The 20667-nt window shown below is 47.4% G+C and overlaps 1 protein-coding gene across 2 annotated transcripts in view; it reads left to right on the top strand.

Annotated features, from left to right (window-relative positions):
- The first annotated feature begins 1746 nt into the window (after positions 1-1746).
- The window catches only part of CPVL (carboxypeptidase vitellogenic like), a 186978-nt gene continuing 168057 nt past the window's right edge, over positions 1747-20667 (top strand). The window contains exons 1-2 of one of the 2 annotated variants that reach the window (XM_075586856.1): positions 1747-2018; positions 3201-3300. The gene's annotated coding sequence lies outside the window, so the exon portion shown is untranslated. The remainder of the gene's footprint in view (positions 2019-3200; positions 3301-20667) is intronic. The other variant, XM_075586855.1, reaches the window with a different exon arrangement.

The raw sequence follows: 20667 nt of genomic DNA, 5'->3' as shown, positions 1-20667 counted from the left end.
TGTGAAAATAATAAATTTTGTCAACCTAAATAATGTAAGCATCAGTGTTGCTTCAAATTCCTTTTTGATTGATACATAGCAACAAATTATGCGCTAACAATACAAACAGACTTTTTAGTCAGGTTCTACTTGGTGGACAATTTTGTTTAGTGCATATCATTTACACCTGTGCATCACATTTGCACCAACATACCTGCCCATAACTGTTTTTGATGCTTAAAGCGCACAATAGGGATAAAAGGTTTGTAGATAAACACACACAAGTGAAAAATAACTAGTGATTTTCGGGTGTCAATTTCCATCCCAACATTCCATTAGCATCGCATTGTACATAGGCGGGTGTGGGATTATATCTGTGCGTGTCATTCTCTGCGTCCAGACGGACAGGCCGTGCTGAGGCGTGCGGACGCTCAGCGCTGAGCCCCTGCATCCTCAATGAGGATGCCTTGAGAGGGGGCTCACGCGAGCGTGCTCAGGCTTTGGAGTTTTCACCCGAGCGCCAAGCTGTTTTTCAGCGCGCTGTCGGCTGAAAACATCCAATCAGCCTTCAGCAGCGTCAACGGCGCCGTGACATTGACGTCAGTGCGTCGCGGGCGATTGGCCCAGCGACGTCACTGCCCCGCCTCCAACCACCTCCCCCCCGGCTCCCTTCGCGCACGCTGGCTCGCCTGCAAGTCCGTGCAATCGCGCTGACTGAAGCAGGCGAGCCTCAGCGTTAGCGCGCCTCCGCTCTCCCCACACCTCTATGGCCCGGGCCTAAGGCAGGGGCATGCAAACTTTTTGAGGCGCATCCCCCCCCCCTGCCTTACCTCCTCCGATGGCCACCCCCCTCCTTACCTTGCGCAGCGTCATTTGACGTCACGTTACCATGGTCACGCATCCTGAAGCCAGCCTAATCCCGGCAAGTAGAGGTTGGAGAGGCCTTGCACGGTCCCCCAGCATTTCACTTAAATGCCTTGGGGAGGAGCGCGGGACCTCTGCAACCGCCCATGCCCCCCCCAAAATCTCACCCACCGCTGCTCTAAGGTCCATTGTCGATGAATGCACCTGATCCAGCATTACCAGAGCCCTAGTCAATGGTATTTAACAGCATATTGCATGCGTTCCCCCTTGATGGACCTTAGTGAATCTTCCTGTGTGTGTTTTTCTCTGTGTGCGTGTGTAAGGTGTAGTAGGGGCCCCCAATCTGCACAATAAAAATATTTGGCCTTTTTAGTGGCAAAACATCAGTGGCACAACCTTTTACAGTGGCCCCTCGGTTTCGACCCATCCCCCCTGTTCTAAACAGACTATGTGGCCACCAACAGGTCAAGTTTTCAGGATATCCCCGCTTCAGCACAGGTGGCGTGGCTCAGCCATAATGGCAAAGCCACTGATTGAGCCACGTGCTGACGCAGGGATATCCAGAAAACCTGACCTGTTGGTGGCCCTTGGGGACTGGAGTTGGCCACCGCTGGACTGGGGAGTCCCCCGCACAGCTATAAACTGTGCCAGCCCCCAGCCCCCAAGGAATGGCACTCAAAGGGTTAATCACCTAGCTCTAACCCATGTAGCCTATCCCTGCCATTACTTCATTGTACTCGTTAAGTGCAACCAGAAATCAGGCACCGCTACCCCTAAAATAGTGCCAATAATAACTCATCATTATTAATAGCAGGTGAATGAAATAATATCTCTTTTGTAGCAATGTAACCGTGTCACCCGAGCCTCTGCTCACAGTCTGCAGCTCCCCCTGCTGGTTCACTTCACCAGGTGCCCCCTCCAAACCCCCCTGTGCACACTGTGCTCGGCCCTGCACGTTTTCCTCTTTTCACGTGTAGCAAGTCACAAGACAGCCCAGACCGCTTCCCCTCTCCCTGCCTGCTGAAGGAAGGGAAGCAGAGGCTCTGACTGCCTGTGACTCGGCCACCCCCTGCCTCACACCGCACACTTCCCTGGCTGCCGCACCAGCTCGCTGCTTTCTTTGTGCATGTTGTTCCTCCTGCATTAATCGTCCCCGAGAGGCCAGAGAGCCGCCGGTAAGTGTGTTGTGTGCAGAATACTTTAGGTGGGTGGTGCTGTACATGCGAATACGACATCGCTAACATACATAACGTATAAACCCCCAGAGGGGACTGTAGCACCCCGCACCCCCAATTCCCAACCCCCTCTCACCGCTAGTTCCAGCCTCTCTCCCTCACCCCCAATTCCCACCCCCCTCTCACCGCTAGTTCCAGCCTCTCTCCCTCACCCCCAATTCCCACCCCCCTCTCAGCGCTAGTTCCAGCCTCTCTCCCGCACCCCCAATTCCCACCTCCCTCTCACCGCTAGTTCCAGCCTCTCTCCCGCACCCCCAATTCCCACCCCCCTCTCACCGCTAGTTCCAGCCTCTCTCCCTAACCCCCAATTCCCACCCCCTCTCACCGCTAGTTCCAGCCTCTCTCCCTCACCCCCAATTCCCACCCCCTCTCACCGCTAGTTCCAGCCTCTCTCCCTCACCCCCAATTCCCACCCCCTCTCACCGCTAGTTCCAGCCTCTCTCCCTCACCCCCAATTCCCACCCCCTTCCCTCACCCCTAATTCCCACCCCCTTCCCTCACCCCTAATTCCCACCCCCTTCCCTCACCCCTAATTCCCACCCCCTTCCCTCACCCCTAATTCCCACCCCCTTCCCTCACCCCTAATTCCCACCCCCTTCCCTCACCCCTAATTCCCACCCCCTTCCCTCACCCCTAATTCTAAACCCCCCTTCCCTCACCCCTAATTCCAAACCCCCCTTCCCTCACCCCTAATTCCCACCCCCTTCCCTCACCCCCAATTCCCACCCCCCTCTCACGCTAGTTCCAGCCTCTCTCCCTCACCCCCTTCCCTCACCCCTGGTTTCAGACCCCATGGTTGTGCGAGTGCCCAGGGTCAGTGCAGTGGCTGCAGGCGGCCTGTCTGTAACAGGACATGTTTCTGTCTGTGCCTGGAATATGCTCTGCTGGTTACAGGGTTGTTGTTGAGCTTCCTCCTGCTCAAGCTCATAAATGTTACCAGCATGGGGTTTTTCCTGAGATATATGTTGCATGTATTTATATAGCGCCAACAATGTATGCAGCGCTGTACAACATTGTAATACATTGTAAATACATTACAAACAAATGGGAATAAGTGCAATGGGTAAATGACAACATAAGGCATATGCCCCAAAGAGCTTACAATCATGTTGACATTTTTAGGGACAGATTTGGAGGCCCCGATGTGCACTCTTTATCCCCCATTTCGCCTGAAACATCCCAATTCAGCTACTGAGAAGACCAGGTGTTGCACGCCATGCTGGTACTATAGGGGGTTACAAGCTTTATGTATTTGTCATCTGTTGTTCACACCCTGAGGGAAGCCCATCGTTTCGTAATACCATGTAATTTTTTTTATAAAGTGCTAATTTGCAAGGCGTGGGTGGGGATTGAAGGGCTAACATGAGTTGGCTGTGTGACAACTGTCCTGATCCTACAGCATATACCCAATTTCAAGATATCATAAGCTTATTATTACCAAAAAGTCTACTAAGAACTGTTGACACTAAAGGAGTAGAACCTTTTCACTGCCGGAGGGGCCAGGAACGAAACGCTTCAACATTGGGGTAAAGGTCTTAAAATCGCCCTACAAGAACACTTCCCCTGTTTTTCCAAAATTGCTATGTAAGTGTAGGTTGGTTTGCAAAAATAAAGTAAGCGGTGCTATAAATCCTTGTGCCTTCACATTTTGACCATTGCTCTTGACCGCTTCCCAGCCAGAGGGTGAGGGAGTGAAGTGATCATCTTATAACTCTGCTTGAGGGACATGTCTAAATCCAGCATATTTCCCAACTGTCCCTACAGTATTTATCAATGAGACTCCCTGAAGTTTAGCTAGAAACAAAAAAATCTATTCTCGATTTATTTTTACGTTCTAATACATTAATTCCCTTTTTCTTTTTGGACGTTTATGCAATGTTTACATTTTCACCAATTCAGATCACTAGACTATTTAGTAATTTTCCCTTCTCCACCCCCACCACATTTTCTGTATGTGTAATAGTGGTCAAAGTGAGATGGTCCTTGGGCGTTACCTCTATTTAATTGAAGAGAACTACTACTGTTTCCTTTAACTTGTTTACAGTAACACTTTCATTTGAAGGAATAATTGTTTCTGTCTTAAGACCATAAATACAACTGTAGAAATCTTATCAGCAGTGTTTAGCCCAAGGGTGGGCAACTTCAGTCCTCAAGGGCCACCAACAGGTCTGATTTTCAGGATATCCCTGCTTCAGCGCAGGTGGTACAGTCTTCGACTGAGCCACTGATTGAGCCACCTGTGCTGATGCCGAAATATCCTGAAAACCTGACCTGTTGGTGGCCCTGGAGGGCTGGAGTTGCCCACCCCTGGCTTAGCAGGTTTAGAAATTCTTGGAAAGGTTACAATACCACTATCTAATCTACGTTGGCTACTTGTGGAGCTGCAAGGCTGTCTATCTCAATCCTTTCATCCAAACAAACTAAATGTGGCCATTTTATCTTTACTAATGCCGCTCCTTTTTAAACTCTTGTTGTTAATGGTGGAGATATCAGATGTTGAAAATGTTGCTTAAATTAAAATGGCTGCTGCCATTCACGACAGTAGAGGCCGGCAAGGTCAGTGAAATAATAATAATCAGGACTAAGTCAAACCAAAAAAAAATAATTATTTGAAAAAAATAATGTAAACCAAGAAACAGTCCAACATGTTTCTGTTATAAACGTAACAGTTTGTCATAACCAGTGCTTTTTGTTCTAGAAAAAAAAGGCGGGAACTCTAAACGTGAGGATGGGAACGGGAGGGGGGGGGGTGAATTATTCTTGGACATACGCAATAATATACACATTTCAAAATTCTTTGGAATTTTCTGTGCGATTATTTTTTGTAAATAAGTCATTACATTCTAATTGTTTTATAACCTAACCCCCCAACCCCCCCATTTTTTGATGTGTTTTATTATAAAATGTACCACTTGGTCTGTGAAAAAAAGGTACAGGAACAGCATTCCACACTGGGAAAAAAAGCCCTGGTTATAACATCATTTTCTCATTTGTTGTGGGTTTTGCTGTTTCAATCATTGATACTGTTTATTGGCTGCCTTCCCACGTTATGGCAGTAACACCACAAGACTGAATTTCAGTCTTCATCTGATTTTGTCTGCCATGTTGTTTAATTACATTGAGTCTGGATATTTTGTTATTTTTTTTTTTTACTGCTACAAAAAGCTTAAATTAACCTGTTTTCTGCCACAAAGGCCTGCAAGCATTTTCATTGTGTAGGAATTTGCATATTTAATATTTGACACTGGCTACTTTTCAAAGGAACAATTCATGCGTAGTTTATTATGATTATTTTTTTTAACATAGGATTGTAGCAGGGGGTCTCCAGAGCTGAACTCTATTAATTTCAGCTTCAAGGTCCTCCTGCTTCCCGGGGTGCCAGTATCTCAGCAAAGTTTTAATGTTCCCGGGTCGCACGGCCAATAGGAAGCCGAACCTGCTAAACGCCATTGCGTGAACCCTACTAGCCGAGTGGCTACTGGCACCTCCGGCGGAGGTAAGTACACTGGCGACACACTTTATTCGAGCTCGGCTAGTCCCACGAATTCGGGTATACCCGGGTGTATTACGGTTTGTGACTGTTTTCTGCCCGAGTGCATTGAGGTATTTTCCAGGCAGGGATTGAAGCATTTTATTCCCGCTGGCTGCAATACTGCACAGTATATATATATATATACTGCATTACAATTCATGAATTTATGCCATCTGGTAGACACGCGAAGCATTGCAGCCTATTAAATCCTAATCATTATCATTTAACAGATCAGCCGCCCGTCAGCCAGGCATGAACCCAGGCTGGGAAGGCAAACGCAACGGGGCTTGTCAGAGGTGAGGAGCGGCGCATTCCAGGTATCTGCCAGGTACATACTGGGTATTTGCTCGAATAAAGTGTGTCGGTGCAGTATGTTCGGCAGCAGGGGGTCCTCGGAGCCACCCTGTTTCACTCCTATGTTAAAAATGGTAGATTTCTTACATTGGTAGGCAACCTGATATACCTCAAGTGCCACATTGACGGCCCACAAGCCCTCAAAAGGGCCACACTTAACCCACATTTACGTACATACGTGTGTGTGTGTGTATATCTTCCCTCCGCCCCCTCCAGTCAGCTTGTTAGCGGTGCCGTGCTCATGAAAACTGCCCCACTCCACAGTGGGAATTAGTGATTGGCACGGTCACTACACAGCTGAGGGAGCGGGGAAAAGCTACGTTCCACATGCACTGTGGAGAGCGGGCTGCTGGGGGGCCTTTAGTTAAGGGGCAGCTGGTCAAGCCTCAGAGGGCCGCATACGACACCAGGGCTGCTTGTTGACCACCATTGATTTAAACAGTGACTAACATCATGATGAGGCCCTCCGAAAAAGTGTTCATCCAAATCGTAGGGTCGGGTTGATCCAGTAATTTATTTATATTTAATTCTCCAAGTTTGAGGGGTGCAGTTTCCTCCTGCTTAGTTTCATCTATGAAGGTAAAAAAAATAAATTGCTTCATACAGGACTGAAGGTACTGTATAATGACTCAATTTTCAACTCTTACTTTCAACAACCGAATCTATCTCTGCAGACCAGAACCACCCAGTCCTGTTTTTAATCTTTTCCTAATGAAACTGACCAGCACCCAATGTAGCTCCGAAAAACAATCTATTAAAAACATCTGTCTTGTCGCCCTCCACAATTCCATCAATGTAGCAAATTCGCCTGGTAACAGGCAGTGGGCACCTTTACCCTAATTAATGAGTAGAGGCAGGAGGATGACTCCTCACTCTTAGGTAAACGCGTATGTCTCTCTTTCTTCGTGCCGTTTCTAACTGACTCTTCAACCGACCCACAGCATCTTTATCATTTTAAGGGACAACATTGTAATGTTACTGGAGCAACCTTGGCTGAATCAAAATAGTCACCTGACAACGGTCATGCATACAACACGGACTCTTTTTTTTGGTGGGGGTGGGGGTTCATCACAAATCAGCATAAAATTAACATTCTGGAACATCCAGTCCTGAACACCTGCATGCAGTTTTCATCATATCTGCATTGCAAAACAATGCCTCTGGCATACAAGTTGTGGGTGCTGCAAAAGGAAACACCCGCATAGGGATTCTTGCAAATCCATTCAGAGAGAGAGAGCGCTCTGTCATAGATAATGAAGGATGTGAAAGACTTCAGAAGAGCGGAACCGGCAGGCTTAAAAGAGAGCCCCTAATAAAAAAATGTATTCATCTGTTCCACAAGTATTATATGGGAGCTGTATGATCTCAGGATCTGACAGATGAATGCACTTAACAAACATAAACATCATGCTTAATTATTAATTGGACCTAGAACATCATGCTTGCGGGGCACCTGTTGGTTATGGGGCAAACGGGACTGCAGAGCCGGCTGAGAATATTGCGGGGCATGGTGCGGGTCCTCTTACATTCTCATCATGGCGTCACATTTCCATGACATCGGGGCGGCATCACATTGTCATGGCAACATGACGCCACATGGTATCCCGTTGTCATAGCAATGTGGTGTCCTGTTCTCATGGCAACGCGACACCATTTGACATCGCGGCGCCTTGATGAGGGCAGCTGCAGGAAGAGATGGCAAAGGAGAAGGTAAGAGAATTACAGAGGCCCCGCGCTCTCCCCCGGCAATCAGTTTAATTGTTGTGGGGAAGAGTGCGGGCGTTGACAGCACCACCATCAAGCCGGTCCTGTTAGTGCTTCCCCTTGGAAGACGTTTCAAGGGTCTTTATTATTGTGTGTGTGTGTGTGTGTGTACGTTGCTGCCACTTATTAGAATGGAACTGGCATTGCTGACAGAAACTCTCACATTTATGCGTATTCACAAGTAGTCATTTCACCCCCCCCTTGCCCCTAAGCACCAGCTCTGCAAAGAAAATCAGCTGTTGAAAAGCAGCACACATAGCCAGCACTCTGCTACAGTAACTCAGAGGCCATGCTCATTCTGTACTAGGCCACCAATATGCTCATATTGATTAAAACAATATAGAAATGTGTACATGAAATTAAGTGGATTTGGTGTAGTAACTACATTTTTGAAGTGAAACTTCTTTGCTGGCACCTACCTAATTCTCAGGACTAAAACTCCTTGCTGGAGACGAAAAAGCGTCACGATCAGGCGCGTGCACGAACACCCGCTGGCTCAAACTTCTCACAGCACTAAAACTCATGATGGAGGTCAGGAGTTCAGAATGGTGGTTGTCTTACAACTAGGAGTGGGGCAAACTAAAACTGAACGTCTCTTTTCTGCTTATTGTCCCTTGCGTGTGTGTGTGTGCGTGCGTGCGAGCGAGTGCACGTATATACAGCTCAACCCCTCCAAAGAATCACATAAGCGGATCGCGTTATAAATAATGTACAATTGTATGCATTGTACAATAAAGTATTTAAGACACCAATAATCGTGTAGTAAAGTATTCATAAATACGAAAATTGGGAGCCATGCTTGCCTCGCGTTATAAGCGGATTCGCATTGTAATGGATCACCTTATAACAGGAATCGCACTCACAAGATGCAAATAGTTAAAAGGCAGTTTGTGAATATATCACCACCATCCGGTTCTGGATACTGGAACACGTCTCCGTGGACTCCCTCAGGGCTGCCAGACACGATCACCAGGAACCAGATGTATAAGGCTCTGTTCGCTGTCTGTGTGTAGTCCAAAATCCAGCTCTCACTTCCAATGGCCGCCGATTGTATTCCCGCGCTTGGTGTAGGCTTCTGCGCGTGCGCGGCGGCGTCGTGATGACGTAATCGCGCTCTCAGTATCCTAACGCGTTTCGTCACCTGACTGGTCAGAAGCCTACACCAAGCGCGGGAATACAATCGGCGGCCATTGGAAGTGAGAGCTGGATTTTGGACTACACACAGACAGCGAACAGAGCCTTATACATCTGGTTCCTGGTGATCGTGTCTGGCAGCCCTGAAGGAGTCCACGGAGACGTGTTCCAGTATCCAGAACCGGATGGTGGTGATATATTCACAAACTGCCTTTTAACTATTTGCATCTTGTGAGTGCGATTCCTACCCCCCCCCACCCCCCACCCCCCACCCCCCACCCCCCACCCCCTTCCTCTGTTTTAATAAATTTTATGCAGTATTATGCTATGGGGCGTGCGCTCTCTCTCTTTTTCTGTCTCTATATATATATATATATATATATATATATATATATATATATATATATATTGTTACATCAAATTGACAAAACATATATGGTAAAAAGTACAAAGTTCAAATACTTAAATAATAATAATAATTACTTGGTTATTTAGTTAAACCCTTGGCCAAAGCGTTATAAGCCTGCATACCAAACGTCAAGGTATAACCAAAAAACCTGCATTAGGCCTCGGTCCCGCTGCGCTTGTTGGCGCGGGCAGCAATGTAGCGAGTTCCTCACCAGCAGGGGAATCCTCGCGAGCCGGTCCCGGTCCCCCCTGGCGGCACAGCTGACTACACGCTGTGGCGCGTCAGCCGCTAGGAGACACAAGAGAATGGTGTCTCCTAGCGTTGACGCGTCACGTGGTGTGGCTGTGAGCCAATGGGGATGGGGAGGCTTCGGGAGGAGGAGAGGCTTCCGGGAGAGGGAAGGAGTGTGGAGTGAAAGCAGGTGCGTGCCTGTCTGTGTGTGTGTCTGTGTGTGTGTGTGTGTGTGTGTGTGTATGTGTGTGCCTGAGTGCCTGCCTCTGTCTGTGTGTGTGTGTGTGTGTGAGTGCCTGCATGTGTGTGCGCGCGTGTGTGTGTATGAGTGCGTGAGTGCCTGCCTGTGTATGTGTGTATGTATGAGTGCTCCAGCCCGAGTCCGTGGAGGGAGGGGGGGGAGAGTAGCGGGTCCCTCCTGCTGTCCGTGGAGGGAGGGGGGGTTGAGTAGCGGGTCCCTCCTGCAGCCAGTGGAGGGAGTGGGGGGAGAGTAGCAGCTCCCTCCTGCAGTCCGGGGAGGGGGGGGAGAGTAGCGGGTCCCTCCTGCAGCCCGTGGAGGGAGTGGGGGGAGAGTAGCAGCTCCCTCCTGCAGTCCGGGGAGGGGGGGGAGAGTAGCGGGTCCCTCCTGCAGCCAGTGGAGGGAGAGGGGGGAGAGTAGCAGCTCCCTCCTGCAGTCCGGGGAGGGGGGGGAGAGTAGCGGGTCCCTCCTGCAGTCCGTGGAGGGAGGGGGGGGAGAGTAGCGGGTCCCTCCGCTCAAGCCACGCCCCCCCTCCCTGTCAAACCGCCCACCTCCCGTTCCGGCTCCCGCTCCCTACAGACCGCATATCGCGGTCTGTGTATCTCAGCGCACCACCTGTCAGCAGTGCGGGTGCGCTGACTCTGGGAGCGGGGCCTTAGCCTTATTGGTTATACCTTGACGTTTGGTATGCAGGCTTATAATGCTTTGCATTGTGCTGTGCATTATGGCCAAACATCTCCACTTTGGTCTCGTCTGTCCAAAGGACATTGTTCCAGAAGTCTTGTGGTTTGTTCAGATGCAACTTTGCAAACCTAAGCCGTGCTGCCATGTTCTTTTAAGAGAGAAGAGGCTTTCTCCTGGCAACCCTTCACAACAAACCATACTTGTTCAGTCTTTTTCTAATTGTATTGTCATGAACTTTAACATTTAACATGCTAACTGAGTATGAGATGTAACTCTTGGGTTTTTTGCAATTTCTCTGAGCATTGCACAGTCTGACCTTAGGGTGAATTTGCTGGGACGTCCTCTCCTGGGAAGATTGGCAATTGTCTTGAATATTTTCCACTTTTGAATAATCTTTCTCACTATAGAATGATGGACTTTAAATTGTTTGGAAATTGCCTTATAACCCTTCCAAGATTGATGGGCAGCAACAATTGCTTCTCTAAGATCATTGCTGATGTCTTTCCTCCTTGGCATTGTGTTAACTCACACCTGAATGCTCCAGACCAGCAAACTGCTAAAACTTCGGCTTTTATAGAGGTGGTCACACTTGCTGATGATCAATTAATCAAGGGCATTTGATTAGCAGCACCTGTCTGCTACTTAGCATCTTAATTCCTATGGAAGCAGTAAGGGTGTACATAGTTTTTCACACATGGCTTCCCCATTTTAGCTTTATTTTTGTTAATTAAATCATGGCACAGTGTAATATGTCATGTGTTGTTGTTCATCTGAGCTTGTATTTACCTAATTTTTAGACCTGCTAAGAAACAGATGATTGTTATTATGTTCTGGTATACACACACTAACACACACACACACACACACACACACACACACACACACACACACACACACACGTAAGTGTTATTAGAGGAATTCCCAGTGAGTACAAATATAGACGTGCAAATAGCAAACATTTAAGAAATCTACCATTTATAATAAGAAATGGAGAAGTGCAAAAGATGCAAAGTGTGTAAATATATAACACGGGAATTGTATATAGATTAATATAAATAGTAACTGTAATGATTTATATAAAAAAGAGGGGGGAGGGAGGGGGTGCCGAGCATGCGAGTTCTAAGTCAAACGTCTTTGCATTTTGTCACTGAAATTGTTTTGATTTGTATGGTTTTGATTGAAAGACTTTTGAGAGTAACGGAATTTAGGTACTTTACAATCCAAAATATATGTATCTTACTTTAATTATCATATGTCGATTGTATCATGTATTCCAACTGATACTATGGCAATTTCTACAGAAAAATAAATAAAATAAATTATTCTCTCAAAAGTCTTTCATTCTATCAAAATACAATTTTAGTAAGAAAACACAAAAGTTTCACTTAACGCGAGTGCTCGGCGCACACACACACTCCTTTTTTTTGTGAAGGTGACCCCTTTTTTCCCTTTACATATAACAAGGCACAGAAACTCCTTATTCTTGCAATGTAGAGTATTTTCTTAGAGAAACATTCTAGCAAACATGTTAAATGGTGGATTCTGGAAGTTGGCTCCTTGTTAATACAATTTTCCTTGCAGCGTAATGAATAGAAGTAAATATAGGAAGTGTGCCAGATTATAAGATATAAACACGAAAATAGTGTAATAACTTGTTTTTTCTCCCCGAACATTAAACACCACACCTTTTTTTAGCTCCTAAACCTCACTGTATATTAGATTACCACACCGTCTGATCACCCTTATTGTGGGGATTCAATGCAAGCTGCTATTTTGCAGTCTTGCAATTAGATTAGTAAAACTTTTCCTTATCGTTAAAAAAAACGAAAAATTTTATATGGTCATAGCTTTGCTCTATCCTGATATCCTAGATTTCTATGCAGGTTCAGTAGTATATTATGAAGCATGTTCTAGTAGCTGGGAGAAAATTGTGATTTCGCCGTATTCTATAAGACTTTTCACATCTATAAAATATCATCTACCTCTATGAAAATCTTACATTGCGTGTGATTAAACAGCCAGTCCATGCGAGTTTGGCTGTTACGATTTGAAGTGGAATTACCATAACATAAGATGATGCAACAGTAAAGTAGCCATTTTAGGCAGAATAGGTCAGTTCTGTTCGGAGAGGAGAGACAGACTAGGCCTAGGGTGACCATTCGTCCCGATTTTGCCGGGACAGTCCCGGGTGACAGTCCGTCCTGGAAATGTCCCGGGTTTTGCCCCTGGTGGTGGTCCCGTGCGCGAGGCGGCGGTGCGCGGGGGCAGCGTGAGGAGGATGCGGCGGCCGTGAGTATTTATTTTTTCCCCCCAATAGCAGGATGCTGGGGGCGGGGCTTTAGAGTAGAAGCAGGGGATTGGTTGGAGGTCAGGATATGACGGGGGTGGGGCTTAGTATCGGGGACGGATGTAGTGAGTTGAAGCGTGTGTGTGTGTGTACCAGAAGGAAGGCTCACAGCTGGCAACTGAAATTGCTGGCTGACTGGAAAAAAGCCTCACTACTTCTGGCTCCCTACAGTGACACTACAGGTAAGCCCCATGTCGCCTGTGTGTGTGTCTGCCCCCTTCCAGTCTGTGTGTGTGTGTGTGTGACTGCCCCCCCTCCCAGTGTGTGTGTGTGTGTGTGTGTGTGTGTGTGTGTGTGTGTGTGTGACTGCCCCCCTCTCCCAGTGTGTGTGTGTGACTGCCCCCCCTCCCAGTGTGTGTGTGTGACTGCCCCCCCTCCCAGTGTGTGTGTGTGACTGCCCCCCCTCCCAGTGTGTGTGTGTGTGTGACTGCCCCCCTTCCCAGTGTGTGTGTGTGACTGCCCCCCCTCCCAGTGTGTGTGTGTGTGACTGCCCCCCCTCCCAGTGTGTGTGTGTGACTGCCCCCCTCCCAGTGTGTGTGTGTGACTGCCCCCCCTCCCAGTGTGTGTGTGTGACTGCCCCCCTCCCAGTGTGTGTGTGTGTGACTGCCCCCCCTCCCAGTGTGTGTGTGTGTGTGTGTGTGTGTGTGTGTGTGTGTGTGTGACTGCCCCCTCCCAGTGTGTGTGTGTGTGACTGCCCCCCCTCCCAGTGTGTGTGTGTGACTGCCCCCCCTCCCATTGTGTGTGTGTGTGACTGCCCCCCTCCCAGTGTGTGTGTGTGTGTGTGACTGCCCCCCCTCCCAGTGTGTGTGTGTGTGACTGCCCCCCCTCCCAGTGTGTGTGTGTGTGTGTGACTGCCCACCCTCCCAGTGTGTGTGTGTGTGTGTGTGTGACTACCCACCCTCCCAGTGTGTGTGTGTGTGACTGCCCACCCTCCCAGTGTGTGTGTGTGACTACCCACCCTCCCAGTGTGTGTGTGTGACTGCCCACCTTCCCAGTGTGTGTGTGTGACTGCCCACCCTCCCAGTGTGTGTGTGTGTGCGACTGCCCACCCTCCTAGTGTGTGTGTGTGCGACTGCCCACCATCCTAGTGTGTGTGTGTGCGACTGCCCACCCTCCTAGTGTGTGTGTGTGCGACTGCCCACCCTCCTAGTGTGTGTGTGTGCGACTGCCCACCCTCCTAGTGTGTGTGTGTGCGACTGCCCACCCTCCTAGTGTGTGTGTGTGCGACTGCCCACCCTCCTAGTGTGTGTGTGCGACTGCCCACCCTCCTAGTGTGTGTGTGTGCGACTGCCCACCCTCCTAGTGTGTGTGTGTGCGACTGCCCACCCTCCTAGTGTGTGTGTGTGCGACTGCCCACCCTCCTAGTGTGTGTGTGTGCGACTGCCCACCCTCCTAGTGTATGTGTGTGCGACTGCCCACCCTCCCGGTGTGTGTGTGTGCGACTGCCCACCCTCCCGGTGTGTGTGTGTGCGACTGCCCACCCTCCCGGTGTGTGTGTGTGCGACTGCCCACCCTCCCGGTGTGTGTGTGTGCGACTGCCCACCCTCCCGGTGTGTGTGTGCGACTGCCCACCCTCCCGGTGTGTGTGTGTGACTGCCCCCCTCCCAGTGTGTGTGTGTGACTGCCCCCCTCCCAGTCTGTGTGTATGTGTGTGACTGCCCCCTCCCAGTCTGTGTGTATGTGTCTGTCTGCCCCCTCCCACTGTGTGATGCCCCTCTCCCAGTGTGTGTGTGCCCCCTCCCAGTGTGTGTGTGTGTGTGTGTGTGTGTGTGTGTGACTGTCCCCCTCCCAGTCTGTGTATGTGTGACTGTCCCCCTCCCAGTCTGTGTGTGTGTGTGTGTGTGACTGCCCCCTCCCAGTGTCTGTGTGTATCAGTGACAGAATGTATACAGACACCAACCCACTCACCCACGTGTCAGTCAAACGAGTCACCCACCCACCCACATGCCAGGCAGTCACCCACCCACGTGTCCGGCAGTCAGTCACCCACCCACCTACGTGTCAGTCAGTCTCCCACCCACGTGTCAGGCAGTCTCCCACCCACGTGTCAGGCAGTCTCCCACCCAAGTGTCAGGCGGTCTACCCAAGTGTCAGGCAGTCTCCCACCCAACCCAAGTGTCAGGCAGTCTCCCACCCAACCCAAGTGTCAGGCAGTCTCCCACCCAACCCAAGTGTCAGGCAGTCTCCCACCCAACCCAAGTGTCAGGCAGTCTCCCACCCAATCCAAGTGTCAGGCAGTCTCCCACCCAATCCAAGTGTCAGGCAGTCTCCCACCCACCCAAGTGTCAGGCAGTCTCCCACCCAAGTGTCAGGCAGTCTAATCAGGCAGTCTCCCACCCACCCGTCAGGCAGTCTCCCACCCACCCACCCGTCAGGCAGTCTACCACCCACCCACCCGTCAGGCAGTCTACCACCCACCGACCCGTCAGGCAGTCTACCACCCACCCACACACCCAAGTGTCAGGCAGGGATGGTATCTCTCTTTGACTCTTGGTCCTGACAGTCGCATTGGGGAAACCCCTTGTGGAGGATTTCTCTCATCAGAGTCCATAATCTCAGGCAGGTGGCTTAATATCCTTCCTCTAAGTGACTGAAATTGATTACAGACAACTGTTGGATATTTCTGTGAGATATTTGGTCATAGAATACAGACAGGTTTTGAGTTCGTTATGAGTTTCTGTAGTAACCATTTAGGATGCCACACTTCCTCTTTGGAAATAAGCGGCCATATTGCCTGTCCTGGGAAGCAGGATCTTAACTGTTTTATCGGCAGCATAGATAACTGCATTGCCGTAAATGTAAGGAAATGCTGCATTAATTATTTTTTTTTAAAAGGCAAGAGGAAATGCTTAAGACTTGCACATTAGTGGTAGTAGTTGTGAAACACCACCTCCCTGTCACATTGCGGTGTCAGCGCAAATTGTGCAGTCAGTTGCACGCATCATATTGGGTAGCACAGGTATGTAGCAAAAGCCTGTCTGGAGTTTCTGTCACTCAGTTCCCTTGCCAAGAAAATGTATAGAATTCCTCAAGCGTCTGTTAAGGGCACATACGAGTTGACAACGAAAATGTGAAAGTGGGGGTTGCAACACTCCAGCTACTGTGACCACAGCCGCCTGAAAACACAAAGAGGTTAGAACACTGGTGCGCAACACGCGCTCTGCATGCGGCCCCAAACTTTCCCCAGCGGCCCCAAACCTACCTTTCTCTGTGGCATAGAGAGGAGGGGAGAGTGATCGATAGAGATGTTATAGAGCAGTTATATGGGACAATAGGAGGAGTTATAGGGAGAGGTTATATGGAGTAACAGGAGGAGTTGTAGGGAGCGGTGATATGACAATAGATTATGTGCACTCTTTTTAGGGGCTGAAGGGCTCCACATGCGGCCCTTGATGTAGATCATGTTGTCCACCACTGGGCTGGAAAATGGAATGAGATCAACATTTTGAGAAGACCAGACTCTCTGTACGACCCCAGCCTGTCAGGAGATCTAGATCTCTTCTTAGTTCTTCATAAAGAGGTAATATTGCTCAACTTGTACCTGCTCAGCACTTCCTGCTCACTTAGCCTCTGCAGTACTGTTCTATGGCTATATAGATGAGGCCTGACCATTCTCCTTGCTCTTTTTTCCACCTGCTGCTGCTCCTCTCCATGTCTGGTCCTCTCTCTCTGTCTTTCTCTCTTGCTCTCAAGCAGACAATGTTGCATCTTCTAAATGTATATATGTGTTTGTGTATAGAAAAAAATCAGAGCACCTGGGCTCCTATGTCAGTGCTCAGAAGTGTACATAGAAATAGCTCCCAAGGCAATTTTGTGGCAATTTCTTTGAAATACAGCAAGGCCCGGCTTCTCGGCGCCCTGCTTTTCGGCGATCTGCCGGTACCGAGAAGGGGCTGCTATGTCTGCCACGTACCGAGAACGGGCCGGTCTGGGGTCGCGCATGCGCAGAACAGGCCGGTCCGGGGTTGTGCATGCGCAGAATGTTTTTTTGCCGATGTTGCGCATGCGTAGAACGGCGCTTTGCCGGTTCCGCTTTCCGTCGATTTTTGCTTTGCGGCAGGTCCTTAAAACGGTGATTGACTCAGTTTTTTTTATTTAAAAAAAAAAACTACTTTTATGAGTATTTTAAAATATGTTTTCTATATTTTGTAAACTTGGTGAAATGAGACAGGAAAGGTTTGATTTCCTCTGGCCTAACTGCTTTTATCTGATGTAACTGTGTGTTCAGCAGGAGATTGTACAGACAAACCCCCTCCTTCCATCTCTCCTTCACCTTTATCGGCTCTGTGATAAGGACAAGGTGGGGATAAGTGACTTGGTTTGACAAACACTCCCCCATTCAAAGGCCCACAAGAAAAATAAATTGCTTTTTGCATTTCTTTGGAAATGTAAACAAAGTCTTTGTTTTGAGCAAGGTTATAATTGTTTAAGGAAGACCATTAGATAAGACATTCTTTGGCAAATGTGTTTTAGGTCCACAATCAAGGACTGCAGGGTTACATTTGCTTACTTGACAAAATCCATGTGCTTTTAGTTCCTGTGGTTTGTGTGTAAGCACATCGGAAATGTTGAGTGCTCTACCGATGTTTGACTGCAAGTCCATAAGTAAGTGAATCCAGCAACGCACGGGCAACTTTAAGTGTTTCAGCACTGCCACATACATAGCATTTCTGTGCGCTTCATTAACTGGTTTAGTTGCTCCGATCACAGCATGGTGGAAGTCATTATAGGTTGATTCTTGTTTCAAACTTTTTCTTAAAGCAGCAGTTCATTTATAATTTTTATTTTTTTTAACCGTTTTATCTGCTCTTTACAACACTTGCTTCTGCTTTTGTAAGAAATAAGCGATTTGAAATATTATATGTCCAGGAGGTTAAAATGGAGACCTCCTCCAGAGACCACTTTAGTCTAAAACAGCTGTGGATTTGAAGACCCGCCGCCCCATGGTACTTACCTGTGGCGGCCGCCTCCTTGCTGCTTTTGAATTGCAGTGTCAAATGACACTGCAGACGTCACCAGCGTGATTTCACACGTCTCGTTGTCATGGCAATGTGACATCATGACATAATTTGGCATCATTTGCAATATCTATATTTTTTTATTATTATGCATTTAAAAAAAATTACTTCCAAAAGCAGTCCCATATAGACTGAAACTTTGACCAGTTGACGAGAAAAGTTTATGCACCCCCACAGCAATATGTAGTGCCAGTCCATTAAAAGGCATTACAATCTGCAAATACAATTTACTACTAGAAAAACATGGTTACGCGAACTTGATGTCATTAATTCGTAGATCATTGACCATAAAGATGAAAAAATCCCAACTTGTATCCTATTTTTGTGATTGACAGGTCAAGTCACCGCCACGTAGCTCGGTAAGGAGATCGGAGAACAGGAGGCAAAGGCTGTGTGAGTGCTGGGGCGGAGCTAGTCTGAGCCTTTCTGTTCTCGATGCACAGGGGGAGGAGTGCCTGTGTCTGTATGAGAGAAGGTGTGTCTGTGTGACACACACACTTTGGAGCCAGCATTTGTTAGGTGCTGGGGGGCTACCCCACTCCTTTCGGAAGCTCTGTATGTCTGTGTCACAGACACAGAATCACTGGCAGAAAGGGGTCGCCACCACCCACTCCCCACGCCTAACAAAACGCTAGCTCCTAAAAAGTCTGGCTGGATCCACTTAAGTATTTTATATTTTTGTCCACCCCTGTAAATATATGTATATTATCATGATCAGTTCTTATCAATCCACTTGTGGATGAAGGCCTCCCCAATGGTCTTCCAGGTGCTGTCATTTGTAAACCTCTCTTCTCTCTGTTGCAGCAACAAACTATCAGATTTCATCCTCCCATCTTACTTTTGTTCATCGTTTTGGTCTTTTGATAACCCTTGTAATTCAGTCCATTATCATCTTCATCCACGATGGACATTTTATCTTGTGACATATCTAGCCCACTGCCATTTCAATTTCTGCACCCTGGTGATAATGTCCGACACTAGTTTGCTTTCAAACCCATTCATTCTTTTTCCTGTCTCTTCAGCTAATACCCAGCCTCTCGACTGTGTTTGCAGCTAGTCCAAGCTACACATCCATATGTGAGCACAGGCAAGACACACTGGTTGAACTATTAATTTTGAAGCACAGTGAAAGGGTTATCTTGCAAGATTGTCTTTTTTGTTCCAATTGCACTCCAACCTATCTTCTTTCTCCTATTGCTTTCATTTGAAAGGTCCTCATGCATTGATACTTGCTGGGCAAGGTAGACCTGGTCTTCGAAGCTATTTTAGTTCTATCTAATTTATTTTGTTCTTTGTAGAGTTAAAACATTTATTGAACATCACTTTGGTCTTGCCTGGTATTCATACAGAGGCCCACATTCTTACTTGCTTGGGGGAGTTCTCTGATTTGTTGCTGGAGGCCTTCTATACTTGTGGCAAAAATAACAATAAGAACAAACTTTCTAAATTGCATAAATAAGAATATTGTCACCGTCGCTGTTGGGAATTAAAAGAAGTACTCTAAACATTAAAGCAGCAATACCGGTAATGCATGTTTTTTTTAATTTTATTATTTAATTGGGCGTGACCCAAAACATAAACGAGCTACTTGTAGGTCCGGGAGCTCCTTTCATTCCCGAGAAATGTTTATGTAGTGGTGTATAAAGATGTTCTGGCTTTCTTTTGGCTTCCGTAATGGGCCCACAGAGCTCTGAGGTCCAGATCCATAAACCGGTGTTAAGCTTTAGGACTCATTTACTCCTATTCCTATGAATTGAAGCCAAGTTATGCAGAAGCTTAGCACCTTTTGTAGATCTGGGCCTAAGCAGTGTGGTGCAACTGTAGGTTGATATTGTTTTAATAAATAAATATAGATGTACTGTATTGCTGCTTTAAAGTTTCTTCCATTTTAATTAAATGAGTACAGTATAAATTACTGCAAATTTAATCTCAACTCATTTAGGCTCCTAGAGATGTTTTTTTTTTTTTTTTGATATATATTATAATATTATATGAATAATTTTTTTTTTAAAGAACCGTAAGCTGATTAACCATTGATCAAATGTCAAGTTTTGGGAAAACAATGATTAAAAGTAAAGGAGCTTATTTACCTCTTGAACTTGATGTTCATGAAAAGTGATAAATATTTACACTGGAACTATATTTTATTTATGCTTTTATCTTACATCACGGTGACTGTATCCAGTAGGAACTCTAAAATACATTCCTGAAGCATCTTCTATGGCCAAGGCACAGAATAACAGTGCAGTTGTTCTGCTCTACTGCCAAGACAAGCAGATTGAAGCACTGGTCGGCATGGTCTCTGTCATTGTGCTGTAGACGAGGAGTGCGCAAACTGGGGAGCGCACAAGATTTTTTTGGGGGGGGAGGTGGGCGCCAGTTGCAGAGGCAATGCACTCTTCCCCAGGCATTTAAATTAAATGCTGGGGGACCACGCGAGGCCTCTGCAATTTCACTTACTATGATTTAGTCGGCTTTGGCTAAACGTCGTCTTTTGACGCTTCAGACAAGTTAAGGGGGGTGCGGAGCCGTGGGGGAGAGTAGGCAGGGGGGCGCAAGGCAAAAATGTTTGCGCAACCCTGCTATAGACCACACAGAGAGCAGTAGTATATTTTCGTGATCTTCCCAGTGTTACAAATAATACTGCCATACACAACCCTGGGTGAGATTCAGCAGTTCCTTCATATGATTTATTCTGCAAACCATAAAAACGTAAGTTCCCAAGTTTAGCACACATGCAAATTGACAAGAATACCAGGTGATCAATAGACCAAAAAATTGGCAGAAGTACTTAGAGCTTCTGTTCAGTGACACCACTCTTTAGAGGCAACGTACAGGTTATTATGCTTTTTTTTCTCTCGTGGGCAGGAAATATCAT

The sequence above is a fragment of the Ascaphus truei genome, chromosome 2 (genome assembly GCF_040206685.1).
Source record: "Ascaphus truei isolate aAscTru1 chromosome 2, aAscTru1.hap1, whole genome shotgun sequence".
Taxonomy (NCBI): Eukaryota; Metazoa; Chordata; class Amphibia; order Anura; family Ascaphidae; genus Ascaphus; species Ascaphus truei.
Note: the sequence above shows the minus strand (reverse complement) of the source record. Positions and strands in the feature narration are given on the sequence as shown.